This window comes from Ranitomeya variabilis, chromosome 5 (genome assembly GCF_051348905.1).
Source record: "Ranitomeya variabilis isolate aRanVar5 chromosome 5, aRanVar5.hap1, whole genome shotgun sequence".
Taxonomy (NCBI): Eukaryota; Metazoa; Chordata; class Amphibia; order Anura; family Dendrobatidae; genus Ranitomeya; species Ranitomeya variabilis.
The window spans coordinates 495,487,951-495,506,220 of NC_135236.1; the positions used below are offsets into that span (position 1 = coordinate 495,487,951).

Below are 18,270 nucleotides of genomic sequence, written 5' to 3' on the forward strand. Positions count from 1 at the left end.
TGGTACCAAAAATTCCCGGATGACCTGCCAACGCAGAAGAATGAACCTCCGAGATGACTCTATTGGTCCACTCATCCGGCACAAACAATCTACCAGGTGGACAACGATCAGGCCGATCCGCCTGAAACTCTTGTAAAGCACGTCGCAGGTCTGGGAAGACAGCAGACAATATCACCCCATCCTTAAGTATACCCGTAGGTTTAGAATCACCAGGGGAATCAGGTTCAAAACTCCTAGAAAGGGCATCCGCCTTCACATTCTTAGTACCTGGCAGATACGAAACCACAAAATTAAACCGGGAGAAAAACAACGACCAGCGCGCCTGTCTAGGATTCAGACGTCTGGCCGACTCAAGATAAATCAAATTTTTGTGATCAGTCTAGACCACCACCTGATGTTTAGCACCCTCAAGCCAATGACGCCACTCCTCGAATGCCCACTTCATCGCCAAAAGCTCCCGATTACCGACGTCATAATTTCGCTCGGCGGGCGAAAATTTTCGAGAAAAGAACGCACAAGGTCTCATCACTGAACAATCTGAACTTTTCTGCGACAAAACCGCCCCCGCTCCGATCTCGGAAGCATCAACTTCCACCTGAAAAGGAAGAGAAACATCAGGCTGGCACAACACCGGAGCAGAAGAAAAACGGCGCTTAAGCTCCCGAAAGGCCTCCACAGCAGCAGGAGACCAATCTGCAACATCAGCACCCTTTTTAGTCAAATCAGTCAAAGGCCTGACAACGCTAGAAAAACCAGTTATGAATCGACGATAAAAGTTAGCAAAGCCCAAAAATTTCTGAAGGCCCTTAAGAGAAGTCGGTTGCGTCCAGTCACAAATAGCCCGAACCTTCACAGGATCCATCTCAATAGAAGAGGGGGAAAAAATGTACCCCAAAAAAGAAATCTTCTGAACCCCAAAAACACACTTTGAACCTTTAACAAACAGAGAATTGGTCCGCAAAACCTGAAAAACCCTCCTAACTTGTTGAACATGAGATTCCCAGTCATCCGAAAAAATCAAGATATCGTCCAAATACACAATCATAAATTTATCCAGATATTCACGGAAAATATTGTGCATAAAAGACTGAAAGACCGAAGGGGCATTTGACAGACCAAAAGGCATCACCAAATACTCAAAATGGCCCTCGGGCATATTAAATGCGGTTTTCCACTCATCCCCCTGCTTAATTCGCACCAAATTATACGCACCGCGAAGATCAATCTTAGAGAACCACTTCGCCCCCTCAATGCGAGCAAATAAATCTGTCAGCAATGGCAAAGGATACTGATACTTGACTGTGATCTTATTCAAGAGTCTATAATCAATACAAGGTCTCAAAGAACCATCGCTTTTAGCTACGAAAAAGAACCCCGCTCCAAGAGAAGACGAAGAAGGACGAATATGTCCCTTTTCCAAGGACTCCCTAATATACTGTCGCATGGCAGCATGTTCAGGTACAGACAGATTGAATAGACGACCCTTAGGAAATTTACTGCCAGGGATCAAATCTATGGCGCAATCGCAATCTCTGTGAGGAGGAAGAGAATTAAGAGTAGATTCCTCAAAAACCTCACGATAATCAGACAAAAACTCAGGAATTTCAGAGGGAATAGATGAAGCAATGGAGACCAAAGATGTGTCCCCATGATTTCCCTGACATCCCCAGCTTAGTACAGACATTGTTTTCCAGTCAAGGACTGGGTTATGAGTTTGCAACCATGGCAATCCCAGCACCAACACATCATGTAGATTATACAGTACAAGGAAGCGAATCACCTCTTGATGGTCTGGAGTCATACGCATAGTCACTTGTGTCCAGTATTGTGGTTTATTACTAGCCAATGGTGTAGAATCAATACCCTTTAAAGGTATAGGAACTTCCAGAGGCTCTAGATCAAACCCACAGCGCCTGGCAAAGGACCAATCCATAAGACTCAAAGCGGCGCCAGAATCCACATACGCATCCGCAACAATAGAAGATAACGAACAAATTAGAGTTACAGACAAAATAAACTTGGACTGCAAAGTGCCAATAGCAGAGGATTTATCAACTTTCTTTGTTCGTTTAGAGCATGCTGATATAACATGAGTAGAATTTCCACAATAGAAGCACAAATGATTTTTGCGCCTATAAATCTGTCGTTCGCTTCTGGACAGAAAGCTATCACATTGCATACTCTGTGGTGCCTCTTCAGAAGACACCGCCAACTGGTGCACAGGTTTGCGTTCCCGTAAACGCCGATCAATCTGAATTGCCATTGTCATGGACTCATTCAGACCAGTAGGCGCAGGAAACCCCACCATGACGTCCTTTACAGCATCAGAGAGACCTTCTCTGAAAATTGCCGCCAGAGCGCACTCATTCCACTGAGTAAGCACAGACCATTTTCGAAATTTTTGGCAATATATTTCGGCTTCATCTTGCCCCTGAGAGAGGGCTATTAGGGCTTTCTCAGCCTGAATCTCCAAATTTGGTTCCTCATAAAGCAACCCCAAAGCCAGAAAAAACGCATCCACATTGAGCAACGCAGGATCCCCTGGTGCCAATGAAAATGCCCAATTTTGGGGGTCACCCCGCAGTAAAGAAATAACAATTTTTACTTGCTGGGCAGGATCTCCAGCAGAATGAGATCTCAGCGAAAGAAACAATTTACAATTGTATTTAAAATTTAGAAAACAAGATCGATCTCCAGAAAAAAACTCCGGTATAGGAATTTTAGGTTCAGACCGAGGAGCATGTAACAAAAAATCTTGTATATTCTGAACTTTAGAGGCAAGATTATTCAAATTGGTAGCCAGACTCTGGGGATCCATATTTCAACAGATAAAGTCTGAGCCATTCAGGGGTTAAGAGGAGAGGAAAACAGGAGACTGCAATTAGAGCTGGAGTGCAACTTCAGAGGAAGGAAAAAAAAAAAAGGTTTCACACAGTTCCTTTTCTCTCCTGCTTCAGCCTATAGATTAAACATTCAGGCTGGCCATACTGTTATGGTTTCCAATGGCAAGGAAACATCAGAAGCATAGAATAAACGGACAAGCTCTCGGGTGATGGAAACTAGAGCTGACCGCGATGCTAAACCTACACACCACACTAGAAGTAGCCAGGGGGCATTCCTGCGTTGTCTCTAGATGCCGCGCGCCAGCCGGAGAACTAACTACCCCTGGTAGAAGAAAACACAGTCCTGGCTTGCCTCCAGAGAATGTCCCCACAGGAGATAGCAGCCCCCCACATATAATAACGGTGAGAGCAGATGAAAAGACACACGTAGTATGAAAGCAGATTTAGCACAGAGAGGCCCGCTAACTAAATAGCAGAAAGATACAACAGAGGACTTCTCGGTCAGCTGCAAAACCCTTCAAAACACCATCCTGAAATTACCTTAACTCATGTGACAACTCATGCCACTGGAGTGGTAATTTCAGCCCAACAAGAGCTTCCAGCTGCAGAGATTCACATAAGTGCAAACTGGACAAAATATACAAAAATAGACTTAAGGACTAAAGTGTCCAACTTAGCTGAGCAGAAAACTGGGAGCAGGAACATGCAACAGAATCACTCTGGATACATTGATGGCCAGCATTAGAATGACTGAGGAGCAAGGTTAAATAGGATACTCCCACATCCTGATAGGAACAGGTGAACTGAGAAGGCAAAGCTTGCAGGACACCAGTACCACAAGAGACCACCGGGGGAGCCCACGAACCGAATCACAACAGTTATGGTGGGGTTCCCCATACCTGCTGGTTTGAATGAATCAATGTCTCTGGCCATTCAGATTGATCGGCGCCTGCGCGAGAGTAAGGTTGTGCACCATATGGCGGTGTCCTCTGGGCTGAGTCCTGAGCCTATGCAATGTGATAGGATTTTGACTAGAGCAGAACGGCAGGAATTCAGACGTCAGAATGGGCTGTGTTTTTACTGTGGTGACTCTACTCATGCTATTTCTGATTGCCCGAAGCGTACTAAGAGGGTCGCTAGGTCTGTTACCATTAGTACTGTACAGCCTAAATTTCTCTTGTCTGTTACCCTGATTTGCTCATTGTCGTCCTTTTCTGTAATGGCATTTGTGGATTCTGGCGCTGCCCTGAACTTAATGGACTTAGAATTTGCCAAGCACTGTGGTTTTTCCTTGGAGCCTTTGCAGAGTCCTATTCCCTTGAGGGGGATAGATGCTATGCCATTGGCCAAGAATAAACCTCAGTACTGGACACAGTTGACCATGTACATGGCTGGGTTTCCATGGTTACAGGTACATAATCCGGTGCTGGATTGGAAATCTATGTCTGTGACTAGTTGGGGTTGCCAAGGGATGCATTGTGATATTCCTTTGATGTCAATTTCCTCTTCCCCCTCTTCTGAAGTTCCTGAGTTTTTGTCGGATTTCCAGGATATATTTGATGAGCCCAAGTCCAGTTCCCTACCTCCTCATAGGGACTGTGATTGTGCTATTAACTTGATTCCTGGCTGTAAGTTCCCTAAGGGTCGACTCTTCAATATGTCTGTGCCAGAGCATGCCGCTATGCGGAGTTATGTAAAGGAGTCCTTAGGGAAGGGGCATATTCGCCCGTCTTCGTCACCGTTGGGAGAGGGGTTCTTTTTTGTTGCCAAGAAGGATGGCTAATTGAGGCCCTGTATAGATTATCGCCTTCTCAATAAGATCACGTTCAAATTCCAGTACCCTTTACCTTTGCTTTCTGATTTGTTTGCTCGGATTAAGGGGGCTAGCTGGTTTACCAAGATCGACCTTCGAGGGGCGTATAATCTTGTTCGTATTAAACAGGGCGATGAATGGAAAACAGCATTTAATACGCCCGAAGGCCATTTTGAATATCTCGTGATGCCTTTCGGGCACTCTAATGCTCCATCTGTGTTTCAGTCCTTTATGCATGATATTTTCCGGGATTATCTGGATAAGTTCATGATTGTATATTTGGATGATATTTTGGTGTTTTCCGATGATTGGGAGTCTCATGTGAAGCAGGTCAGGATGGTATTTCAGATCCTTCGTGCTAATGCATTGTTTGTGAAGGGGTCTAAGTGCCTTTTTGGAGTTCAGAAGGTTTCTTTTTTGGGTTTCATTTTTTCTCCCTCGGCTATTGAAATGGACCCTGTTAAGGTCCAGGCCATTCATGATTGGACTCAACCCACATCTGTGAAGAGCCTTCAGAAATTTTTGGGCTTTGCTAATTTTTATCGCCGTTTCATTGCTAATTTTTCTAGTGTGGTTAAACCTCTGACCGATTTAACGAAGAAAGGTGCTGATGTGGTGAATTGGTCCTCTGCGGCTGTGGAGGCCTTTCAGGAGCTTAAACGTCGCTTTACTTCTGCCCCTGTACTGCGTCAGCCAGATGTTTCTCTCCCTTTTCAGGTTGAGGTTGACGCTTCTGAGATTGGGACAGGGGCCGTTTTGTCTCAGAGAAGTTCTGATGGCTCTTTCATGAAACCGTGTGCTTTCTTCTCCAGAAAGTTTTCGCCTGCTGAGCGTAATTATGATTTCGGCAATCGGGAATTGTTGGCTATGAAGTGGGCATTTGAGGAGTGACGACATTGGCTTGAGGGAGCTAAGCATCGCGTTGTGGTCTTGACCGACCATAAGAATCTGATTTACCTCGAGTCTGCCAAGCGGTTGAATCCTAGACAAGCTCGATGGTCTCTATTTTTCTCCCGTTTTGATTTTGTGGTTTCATATCTTCCGGGATCTAAGAATGTGAAGGCTGATGCCCTTTCTAGGAGTTTTTTGCCTGATTCTCCAGGAGTTCTTGAGCCAGCTTGTATTCTCAAGGAGGGGGTTATTCTTTCTGCCATCTCCCCTGATTTGCGACGGGTGCTTCAGGAGTTTCAGGCTGATAAACCTGACCGCTGCCCAGTGGGGAAACTGTTTGTTCCTGATAGATGGACTAATAAGGTATTTTCTGAGATTCATTGTTCTGTATTGGCTGGTCCTCCTGGGATTTTTGGTACCAGAGATTTGGTTGCCAGGTCCTTTTGATGGCCTTCCTTGTCGCGGGATGTGCGTTCTTTCGTGCAGTCCTGTGGGACCTGTGCCCGGGCCAAGCCCTGCTGTTCCCGTGCTAGTGGGTTGCTTTTGCCTTTGCCAGTCCCTGGGAGGCCTTGGACGCATATTTCCATGGATTTTATTTCTGATCTTCCTGTTTCTCAGAAGATGTCTGTCATCTGGGTGGTTTGTGATCGGTTTTCTAAGATGGTCCATTTGGTACCTTTGCCTAAGTTGCCTTCCTCCTCTGATTTGGTTCCATTGTTCTTTCAGCATGTGGTTCGTTTGTATGGCATTCCGTAGAATATTGTGTCTGACAGAGGTTCCCAGTTCGTTTCTAGGTTTTGGCGGTCCTTTTGTGCTAGAATGGGCATTGATTTGTCTTTTTCGTCAGCATTTCATCCTCAGACAAATGGCCAAACGGAGCGAACAAATCAGACCTTGGAAACCTATTTGAGATGTTTTGTGTCTGCTGATCATTGGGTGACCTTCTTGCCATTGGCCGAGTTTGCCCTTAATAATCGGGCTAGTTCGGCTACCTTGGTTTCGCCTTTTTTTTGTAACTTTGGTTTTCATCCTCGTTTTTCTTCGGGGCAGGTTGAACCTTCAGACTGTTCTGGTGTGGATTCTGTGGTGGACAGGTTGCAGCGGATTTGGACTCATGTGGTGGACAATTTAACGTTGTCTCAGGAAAAGGCTCAGCGTTTTGCTAACCGTCGTCGGTGCGTTGGTCCCCGGCTTCATGTTGGGGATTTGGTCTGGTTGTCTTCTCGTCATGTTGCTATGAAGGTTTCTTCCCCTAAGTTCAAGCCTCGCTTTATTGGTCCTTATAAGATTTCTGAAATTATCAATCCTGTGTCTTTTCGTTTGGCCCTTCCAGCTTCTTTTTCCATTCATAATGTGTTCCATAGATCTTTGTTGCGGAGATATGTGGTGCCCATGGTCCCCTCCGTTGACCCTCCTGCTCCGTTGTTGGTTGAGGGGGAGTTGGAGTATGTCGTGGAGAAGATTTTGGATTCTCGTCTTTCGAGGCGGAAGCTTCAGTATCTGGTTAAGTGGAAGGGTTATGGCCAGGAGGATAATTCTTGGGTTTTTGCCTCCGATGTCCATGCTGCCGATTTGGTTCGTGCTTTTCATTTGGCTCGTCCTGATCAGCCTGGGGGCTCTGGTGAGGGTTCGGTGACCCCTCCTCAAGGGGGGGGTACTGTTGTGAATTCCGTTCTTGGGCTCCCTCCTGTGGTTATGAATGGTACTTTTGTGAGTTCTGCCCTTGGGCTCCCTCTGGTGGTTTCGAGTGGAACTGCTGCTCCTTGAGGTTCTGCAGCAGCTGCTTTCACTAATCGGCTCCACTGGCCTTGCTATTTAACTTGGCTCTGGTCTGTAATCCATGCCAGCTGTCAATGTTCACTGGGTTGGATTCAGATCTTTACTTGGATTTCTCTGATGGCCTGTCCATTTCAGCATAAGATAAGTTCTTGCTAGTTCTTTGGTTGTCCATATGCTTTGGACCTTACTGCTCAGTTAAGTTATGTTTCTTTTGTCCAGCCTGTCATTATGAAATATTCAGGCTAGCTGGAAGCTCTGGGGAAGCAGATTTGCCCCTCCACATTGTGAGTCGGTGTGGAGATCATTTTTGTAAACTCTGCGTGGATTTTTAGTTTTTAATACTGACCGCACAGTATCCTTTCCTATTTTCTGTCTATCTAGATTAGAATTGGCCTCCTTTGCTAAAATCTGATTTCATTTCTGTGTATGTCATTTCCCTCTCTACTCACAGTCAATACATGTGGGGGGCTATCTTTCCTTTTGGGAATTTCTCTGAGGCAAGATAGTTTTCTGTTTCCATCTTAAGGGGTAGTTAGTTCTTAGGCCATGACGAGGCGTCTAGGGAGAGTTAGGAACGTCCCACGGCTATTTCTAGTGTTGGTGTTAGGAGTAGGGTTTGCGGTCAGTAAAGTTACCACCTCCTCAGAGCTTGTCCCATGACTCATTTTACCCACCAGGTCATATCAGTGCTTCTCCGTAACCACCAGGTCATAACACACTGCGTACTTGCATCAGAAGGACCAGGCAGGAAGTCTGTAAATTAAACTGCTGACACCTTCTGCAGACAGATACAGTGCAACGATCTGCAGCCTCTGAAACATCCGTGACAGCAGGTCCAGCAGACACAGCCATTGCTCAAACTCGACTGTCCACAACTCTTCAGCTGTATGACTGCGATCTCCAAGGCATATCAATTTTAACACTGCCTGATTGCGGTGAGCCCTAGCTGTGCAGTACAGAAGTGGTGTGGATTCACTCTGCACTGTTGGAACGTGTGTCTCATTAAGGCAGAGGTGTAGGGCACAAGTGGAGGCCCTTGAAGAGATAGAGGAGGAGGCAGAATCAGTGGAGAAAGTGTTAAATATAGAGGTTTGTCCTGCAAGCCTTGAGGATTACAAGACTTGTGGATCAGCGCCTGCCCCCACAGCCAACAGAGTCACCCAGTGCCCAGTCAGCAAGATGTAATGCCCGTGGCCATGCTTACTTGTTCAAGTGCCTGTGGTGAAATTCACCATAGCAGACATAGATTTAGTCAACGAATGGGTGATGTTGCCTGCAACATTCTGGTGTAGCGCAGGCACAGCTTTCTTAGAAAAGTAATGACGACTGGGCAACTGTTTCTGGGGGACTTCTACGACCAACAGCTTTTGGAAACCATCTGTATCTACCAGGCCGAAAAGAAGCATTTCCATGGTCAACAGAGTGGAGAGGATGGAGTTCCTGCATAGGAGGAGACAATCTGTTATGCGACCACAACTGGGGTACCGTAGGCTGGCTGCAGTGCTGAGAGAGGGAGGAGTGCAGTGAACTGGACAAACTGCTGGACTGTGAGGGAGGTGCAGGTGGAGATGTTATGGTGGATTGAGAAAGTTGTGGTGTGCTCATTCTCTGACATCAGTCAAAAACAGCAGGCATGTCACCTTCCATTACAGCTGTTGGCGGGCTCTCAGTCAGTGTTGACTGAAGCGGGTAAAGAATCTGAGGTTCTGCGGTCGGAGACCAGCGTCTCAATAGTTGGCCCAGTAACAGACAAGGAGGAAGAAGCAGCAGATGCTATTTATGGGGTGGCCGATGGTTGTTGAGGTCCACTGATCTGAATTTTAGCACAGTGGGATTCCCTGAGTAACGCATGTTGATTGCTCATGTGAAGGTTCATACATGTAGTAGTCAAATTATTGCACTTTTTAACTGTACTCAGTTTTATTTGCAAAGCTGGCAGATTATGTGAGTTGGCTCATCCTTTGCAGTGTCAAAAAAAGGTCCAGGTTAGGCAACCTTTGCCACCCCTGTGAGCTGCACACCCACTGATGCTGCTGGTCACAGCCACAGTTGTGGCTGAGGATGTATTGGTCATCGTGGCTGCATCATTACATGACTGCGATGTACGGCGCAACGTAACCTCCTCGTCTGCCTATAAGTGACTATTATATTCATATATACACTGCTCAAAAAATAAAGGGAACACTTAAACAGCAGAATATAATTCCAAGTTAAACAAACTTCTTTGAAATCAAACTGTCCACTTAGGAAGCAACACTGTTAGGCAATCAATTTCACATGCTGTTGTGCAAATGGAATAGACAACAGATGTAAATTATTGGCAATTATCAAGACACATTCAATAAAGAAGTGGTTCTGCAGGTGGGGACCACAGACCACATCTCAGTACCAATGCTTTCTGGCTGATGTTTTGGTCACTTTTGAATGTTTTTTTTTGCTTTCACACTCATGGAAGCAAGAGACAGACTCTAAAAGCCACACAAGAGGCTCAGGTAGTGCAGCTCATCCAGGATGGCACATCAATGTGAGCTGTGGCAAGGTTGACTGTGTCTGTCAGCGTAGTATCCAGAGGCTGGAGGGGCTACCAGGAGACAGGCCAGTACACCAGGAGACATGGAGGGGGCCGTAGGAGGGCAACAACCCAGCAGCAGGACTGCTGCTTCAGCCTTTGTGCAAGAAGGAACAGGAGGAGCACTGCCAGAGCCCTGTAAAACGACCTCCAGCAGGTCACAAATGTGCATATGTCTGAACAAACGGTTAGAAACTGACTCCATGAGGATGGTCTGAGTGCCCGACGTCCACAGATGGGGGTTGTACTCAAAGCCCAACACCATGCAGGACGCTTGGCATTTGCCGCAGAACACCAGGATTGGCAAATTCACCACTGGTGCCCTGTGCTCTTCACAGAGGAAAGCAGGTTCACACTGAGCACATGTGACAGACGTGACAGAGTCTGGAGACGCCGTGGAGAGCGATCTGCTGCCTGCAACATCCTTTAGCATAACTGGTTTGGCAGTGGGTCAGTAAAGGTGTGGGGTGGCATTTCTTTGGAGGGCTGCACAGCCCTCGATGTGCTCACCAGAGGTAGCCTGTATGCCATTAGGTACCGAGATGAGATCTTCAAAACCCTTGTGAGACCATATGCTGGTGCGGTTGGCCCTGGGTTCCTCCTAATGTACTGTAGGACAATGCCAGACCTCATGTGGCTGGAGTGTGTCAGCAGTTCCTAGGTTTAGTAATGAACAGGTGTCAGCCAGATACCTTCATTAATAAAACGGTACATAAAGAATTAAATAAATACATACACACACGAAATCTGTGTGAAATGCAATATCTGTTTATTTTTCAAAACATTAAAAAAAAAAAATTGTGTGGGCTCCCGCGTAATTTTCATAACCAGCACAGAGGGAAAGATGACAGCTGAGGGCTGATGTTAATATTCTGGGAAGGAGCCAATAGCCATAAAGGTTCCCAGGCTATTAATATCAGCTCACAGATATTTTCTTAGCCTTTACAAGCTATTTTACAGGGTAATACCAGAAAAAAATTGACATGGGGTCCCCTAAAAAAATCAAACCAGCAAAGGCTAGGCAGTCAGCTGAAAGCTGATATTAATAGCCAGGCTATTATCTGACGGAAACAGATAGCAAAAACTCACAGTCAGCAAGAACATGCAGCAAACATCCTCTCCGGAGGAGCGGGAATTCTAATGGCTTGATGCTAGCCCTGAACTCACATAGCCAATCTCCTCTCCGGAGGTGCAGGAATTCTAATGGCACAGGACAAGCCCTGCACACTTGCTGACACAGATCACTGATGTCCCACAAGTGACTCTAGCCCGAACACATGCTTCGCTGAAAGCCTTTTATGCACCAGGCTCCACCCCAAACACTCACCTCACACTCTGTCGGATGTGGCGTCACCCGTGGGCGTCACCCGTGGGCCAATCCGGAGCTGCTACATCACCAGAGGAGAAAGTATCCAAGCACCAATGACAAGGCACCACATCACGGACATGCTCAGTAAGGTGTTTTCTGGACTTAGACTTCAGAGAGTGGGGCTGCCTCTGTATATCACTGGTTACCATAGACTTAAGCTGGAGAGCCAGCAGTAACCATATGTATAACAGGATCCTGAGCAAGATGCTGGGACCAATGTCTGCACTAAGCAGCAGACCCAGCAGCTGGACCTGAATGGGAGACCAGAGCAACAAGCAAAGTGCCTGCAATACATCCCACATGGCAGGGAAGTCCTGGCTTCTAACAGGTGCACTTCAACTGCACCTGTTAGAAGCCAATCAAAAAATATAAACACGAAAATCAAATTGTATGATTTTTAAATAATTAAATTGCTTTAAATAGGTCTTTGATCACCTTCCAACCAGCAAGAATTCTGGCTCTCACAGACCTGTTAGTTTTTCTTTAAGAAGCCCTCCTACTCTGCACTAATTACCACACATGCAACACACTACAATCTCTCCACCATGGCCAACACCAAAGAGCTGTCTAAGGACACCAGGGATGAAATAGTAGACCTGCACAAGGCTGGGATGAACTACAAAACAATAAGCAAGCAGCTTGGTGAGAAGGCAACAACTGCTGGTGCAATTACTGTATTAGAAAATGGAAGAAAGACAAGATGACTGTCGATCTTCCTCCATCTTGGGATCTATGCAAGAATTCATCTCATAGTGTAAGAATGATTCTGAGAAAAGTCATACACGGGAGTATCTGGTCCATGACCTCAAGACTGCTGGGACCACAGTCACAAACATTACCAATAGTAACACACTGCGCCGCCATGGATGCAAGGTCCCCATGCTCATGCCAGCACATGTCCAGGCCCTAGTGAAGTTCGCCATTGACCATCTGGATGATCCAGAGGAGGTATAGGAGAAGGTCATGTGGTCAGATGAGACCAAAATAGAACTTTTTTAGTATCATCTCCACTGGCCCTGTTTGAAGGAAGAAAAAAGATGAGTACAACCCCAAGAGCACCATCCCAACCATGAAGTATGATGGGGAAAACATCATACTTTGGGGGTGCTTTTCTGCAAAGAGGACAGGATGATTGCCCGTATTGAAGGGAGTGCAGATGAGGTCTTCATTTCTTCTATACAAAAAATTGAACTCATACGTTAGATAGAGTCATTACAAACAGAGTGATCTATTTCAAGTGTTTGTTTCTGTTAATGTTGATGATTATGGCTTACAGCCAATGAAAATCCGCAAGTCATTATTTCAGTAAATTAGAATACTTTATAACACCAGCTTAAAAAATTATTTTAAAATCCGCAATGTTGGCCTACTGAAATGTATGTTCAGTAAATGCACTTAATACTTGGTCGGGACTCCTCTTGCATTAATTACTGCATCAATGCAGCATGGCATGGAGGCAATCAACCTGTGGCACTGCTGAGATGTCATGGATGCCCAGGTTGCTTTGATATCAGCCTTCAGCTCATCGGCATTGTTGAGTCTGGAGTCTCACATCTTCCTCTTGACAATACCCTATAGATTATCTACGCGGTTAAGGTCAGGCAAGTTTGCTGGCCAATCAAGCACAGTGATGCTGTTGCTTTTAAGCCATGTATTAGTGCTTTTGGCAGTGTTTACAGGTGCCAAGTTCTGCTGGAGAATGAAATGTGCATCTTCAAAAAGCTTGTTGGCAGGGGGAAGCTTGAAGTGCTGAAAAATTTCCTGGTAGATGGCTGCGCTGACTTTGGTCTTGATAAAACACAGTGGACCTACACCAGCAGATGACATGGCTCCCCAAACCATGACTGATTGTGGAAACTTGACACTAGACCTCAAGCAACTTGGATTATCTGTCTCTCCACTCTTCCTCCAGACTCTGGGACCTTGATTCCCAAATGAAGTGCAAAATGTACTTTCATCTGAATACAACACATTGAACCACTGAGCAACAGTCCAGTTCTTTTTCTCCTTGGCCCAGGTAATAATAATAACCTTTATATAGCACCAACGTATTTCGCAGTGCTTTACGGTTTGCACACATTATCATTAGTGTTGAGCATTCCGATGCTGCAAGTATCGGGTATCGGCCGATACTTGCTGTATCGGAATTCCGATACCGGGATTCCGATACTCTTGTGGTATCGGGTATCGGGTATCGCAACAACATTAATGTTAAAATGTGTAAAAGAGAGAATTAAAATAAAAAATATCGCTATACTCACCTCTCCGACGCAGCCGGGACTTCAGCGAGGGAACCGGCAGCGTTGTTTGTTTAAAATTCGCGCTATTACTTGGTTACGTGAATTCCCGGCTTGTGATTGGTCAGGTCGGCCACGTTGCCGGGACGCGGACCAATCACAGCAAGCCGTGACGAAATTACGTCACGGCTTGCTGTGATTGGTCCACGTCCCGGCAATATGGCCGCCCTGACCAATCACAAGCCGTGACGTCACGGGAGGCTGGACACGCGCCCATTTTAAAATGAGCGCGTCCAGCCTCCCGGCTTGTGATTGGTTGACCGCGGCGCAACCAATCACAAGCCGTGACGTCACGGGAGGCTGGACACGCGCCCATTTTAAAATGAGCGCGTCCAGCCTCCCGGCTTGTGATTGGTTGACCGCGGCGCAACCAATCACAAGCCGTGACGTCACGGGAGGCTGGACACGCGCCCATTTTAAAATGAGCGCGTGTCCAGCCTCCCGTGACGTCACGGCTTGTGATTGGTCAGGGCGGCCATATTGCCGGGACGCAGACCAATCACAGCAAGCCGTGACGTAATTTCGTCACGGCTTGCTGTGATTGGTCCGCGTCCCGGCAACATGGCCGACCCGACCAATCACAAGCCGGGAATTCACGTAACCAAGTAATAGCGCGAATTTTAAACAAACAACGCTGCCGGTTCCCTCGCTGAAGTCCCGGCTGCGTCGGAGAGGTGAGTATAGCGATATTTTTTATTTTAATTCTTTCTTTTACACATTTATATGGTTCCCAGGGCCTGAAGGAGAGTTTCCTCTCCTTCAGACCCTGGGAACCATACAGGATACCGTCCGATACATGAGTCCCATTGACTTGTATTGGTATCGGGTATCGGTATCGGATTGGATCCGATATTTTGCCGGTATCGGCCGATACTTTCCGATACCGATACTTTCAAGTATCGGACGGTATCGCTCAACACTCTGTCCCCAATGGGGCTCACAATCTAAATTCCCTATCCGTATGTCTTTGGAATGTGGGAGGAAACCCACACAAACACAGGGAGAACATATAAACTCTTTGCAGATGTTGTGGGATTTGAACCCAGGACTCTAGCACTGCAAGGCTGCAGTGCTAACCACTGAGCCACCGTGCTGCCCAGACGCTTCTGCCGTCTATTAGTCATGAGTGGCTTGACACAAGGTATGTAACACTTTCTAGCCCATGTCTGTGTGTGGTGGCTCTTGAAGCAATTACTTTAGCAGCAGTCCATTCCTTGTGAATCTCCCTCAAATTTTTGAATGGCCTTTTCTTAACACTCCTTTCAAGGCTGCAGTTATCCCAATTACTTGTGCACCTTTTTCTACCACACTTTTTTTCTTCCACTCAACTTCCCATTAATATGCTTGGATACAACACTCTGTGAACAGCCAGCTTCTTTAGCAATGACCTTTTGTGGCTTACCCTCCTTGTGGTGTGTGTCAATGACTGCCTTCTGTACATCTGTGAAGTCAGCCTTCTTTCCCATGATTGTAGAGCCTACTGAAACTGTCTAAGGGACATTTTTAAACGCTTAGGAAGCCTTTGCAAGTGTTTTTGTTAATTATTCTAATTTACTGAGATAATGACTTTTGGGTTTTCATTGACTGTAAGCCATAATCATCAACATTATTAGAAATAAATATTTGAAATAGATCACTTTGTAATGACTCTATATAATATATGAGTTTCACTTTTCCTATTGAAGAACTGAAATAAATTAACTTTTTGATATTCTAATTTTATGAGAAGCATCTGTATATGCAGAATGTATCTGATACAAACGGCAAAGCACAGGATTATCCCTTAGAAGGACTGTGTCCCGGGGTTACTGCGACAGTGTGCAGCCAGGAGACCGCAGCGTCTTATTGCTCCTACTCCGGCGCTGAGTAGAATCACTTCTCCTTCATTTTAAATGTGTTTATTTATACGGGCAGAACAGGGGTTAATTGGCCATGTTGGAAATCCCTGTGTTCACAGCTCTGCTCGGTTAGCCACTCCTTTCCCCTTTATAATCTGGCCTCTGTTACAAATCCTTGTCAGAGCAAGCATTTGCTGCATTGCTAACGGTGGGAGAGGAGTACATATGAGAAGAAGAGTTGGAGGAGTTATCTGTGACTGTTATTTGGTTTGTATATGTGGTACTTCCCTATCTTTCTCTATTTTGGTTTATTCCCCTACCTTCACGCCCCGGTGCATTCCTCTGCTATATGTGAGTGAATATTTTGTATGGCTGGTATTTTCAGTTACCCTTGTTTGTGTTGCCTTGTTTGTTGGGTTGGTGTACTACGGTGCACAGTAGTGCCCCCTCTTCCCTGGGTGGGGGAAGAGAACAGACAGAGGGCTAAGTCAGGAGAAAAGGCAAGGGCGGAGGCTCCAGAATCTTCGCTATTTGAAGTATCCCAGGGAGCAGGGCGAGCTAGGGCTCCCCCTAGTGTCAGGGACAGAGAAGGAGCCCCTGATCCCGGGTCATTTAAAAGCTGTGTCCTGACACACTGTTAACATGATGGTTCAGCATCAGCACCAGTATCAATGCTAAAGGACTCTGATTAGCCTGGTTAACTGCTCTCTCCCTCCAATCAGAACTGCCCCTGAGAGGCAATGACGTCAGTTCAGTAAGCCGAGCGTGGTGGCGCCTGTCCTTTTGTAACCTCTGATGATGAAATGCACCCAACCAATCACAGTAATGCCACTACCAAGATGGCTATGGCATTACAGTGACTTTGAGGCAACCCCCCCCATACTTATTGGCTTTGTAACAGGTGCTAAACATGCGAGATTTTGACTTAAAATTTGAGCACTAGCTAATTTTTGTTGAGTGCCGAGCATATCCGAGCACCTAGATACTCAAGTTATATCCAAGATTCCCCGAGCAAATTCTCTCATCCCTAGTTATTATGACAGCCGGGTGCTTGCTGACGACCCCCTTTACTGTTATCTTGATTCTCTAGAGGTTGAACTCCACAGGAGAAGAGTTTTAAAAAATGTAAATTCAAATCATGCCCCTGTTCTCCTGTTAAAATAAAAAAATGGAAATCTTTAAAAAGACATATTTGTTATTACTCCATTAGTAAAAGTCAGTTCTATTAAAATATGAAATTAATAAACCTAATCTGTAAAAGCTGTTAAGCGAAAAAAAAATCTAAATACCAGAATTGCGTTTTTTTGTTCAACTCAACTTGCTACAAAATGTATTAATAAATAATTAAAGAATCGTAATTACAAAAAATTTATAACCAGACCCAGGTAGCAGGTGCAGAGACTCACCAGTGGACCCCGGGAAGATTAATACATTGCAGTTTGTTATTTTGTTAATTTTTAACAAAGTGTCACCCCAACAGAACATTGTCCGAAAGAGGGCAATCCCTTTTATATATATAAAAAAATCATAATTTATCATAATTGGATTTACCTGGACAATCATTTTTCCAAGTCGTTTTTACTGTACTTTGTAAGAGCAAAACCCCATAAAGATAGCATTGATTTCCCCTATTTCATCCCACTTGCATTTTTTTCCATTTTTCAGTACACTAGGTGGTAAAATTATTGGTATAATTCAAACTTTTCCACAAAAAACAAACCCTCATATGTGTATGTAGCACCCCCACTGCCGCAGGGCCGAGGGGTACCCGGTACCGGGCCTCTGAGTCTCTGTTCTGGGGTTGTCATGGTGGCTAGACCCAGTCCGTGACCCTGCTGAGGGGCGCCCAATGAAAGGTGTGGATGGTGATGATGTAGTGGTGCGGTGTAGGTCGCAGCAAATAACGAGGACACCAGGTTGCAGTCTCTTTACCTCTTTACTGAAGGCTTCAGGATCCTCGGTCCGGAATACGGTTAACCGAGCTGTGGGAGTCCGGCCGGTCCGATGGCACCTCCAGAGTTTGCAGGTGGAAATCTGTGCCTACCTTCTAGCGCTTGTGTGTTGTGGTCCTCCCCTGCTGCGCTTACGGGATAGTCCCCACAACTGTTGTGTCTGTTTCTGAAGTTCCCTCACAACTCGTTTATGATGTTCTTCTTCGTCCCCCAGATGATATGGCTAGGACGCACCCGTATGACGAGTAGGCTCGGAGCTCTTCCTGGACCCTAGTGTCGCCCCTCTCCTGTTGTTGCCCCCTATGTCTTCTTAGGTGATTTGGGTGAGACAGCCCGCCTATAACTGACTGTCCTGCTGTAGGTTTGAAGTTAGGCCTGGAGCTCTATACTTCCTCGGCGTTCCGGCCACCGGCTGCGCGCCTCAGTAGGATGTTGCCTCGTCTTACAGCACGACTCCTACTGGTGTTTCTCCTTGTTGCGTTGATCTCGTTTCTCACTCAGCACAATAAACCTCGCTTCTTGTCCTTTCTTAGGGTACCGCCGCGATCAGGTGCAGGCGCGGTCCCATAACGTTCTCTCAGTTCGCTAGGCCTCTGTCAGGATCCCACCCCTGACAGGGACCCCCCTGAATCTTCCCCTGCAACACCCTCTGCCACAGGATGTTGCCTGGTTTCAACCCAGTCAGCTTCTAACTAACTTCCTATCCAACCACCAGTTTTACCAGATTGTGAGGAGTGGCCTAATACATAGCACCCTTAGCTCCCCCTGGAGGCCAGACTGTGAAGTGTATTGGTGTCTGTGATACCTGGTCAGGTGAACTCCTTCAGTGCCATCAGACGTACCATAGCCCCCCTTAGCGGCGGAGCATCAGTACTGCAACGACCAGGACTCTGGGGCGCTGCACTTATCTCAATGGAAA

General features: G+C 46.1%; 1 protein-coding gene across 1 annotated transcript in view; it reads right to left on the reverse strand.

Annotated features, from left to right (window-relative positions):
• LOC143773763 (uncharacterized) overlaps nucleotides 1-18,270 on the reverse strand; it is a 118,786-nt gene that overhangs the window by 99,683 nt on the left and 833 nt on the right. The gene's annotated exons all lie outside the window — the stretch shown is intronic.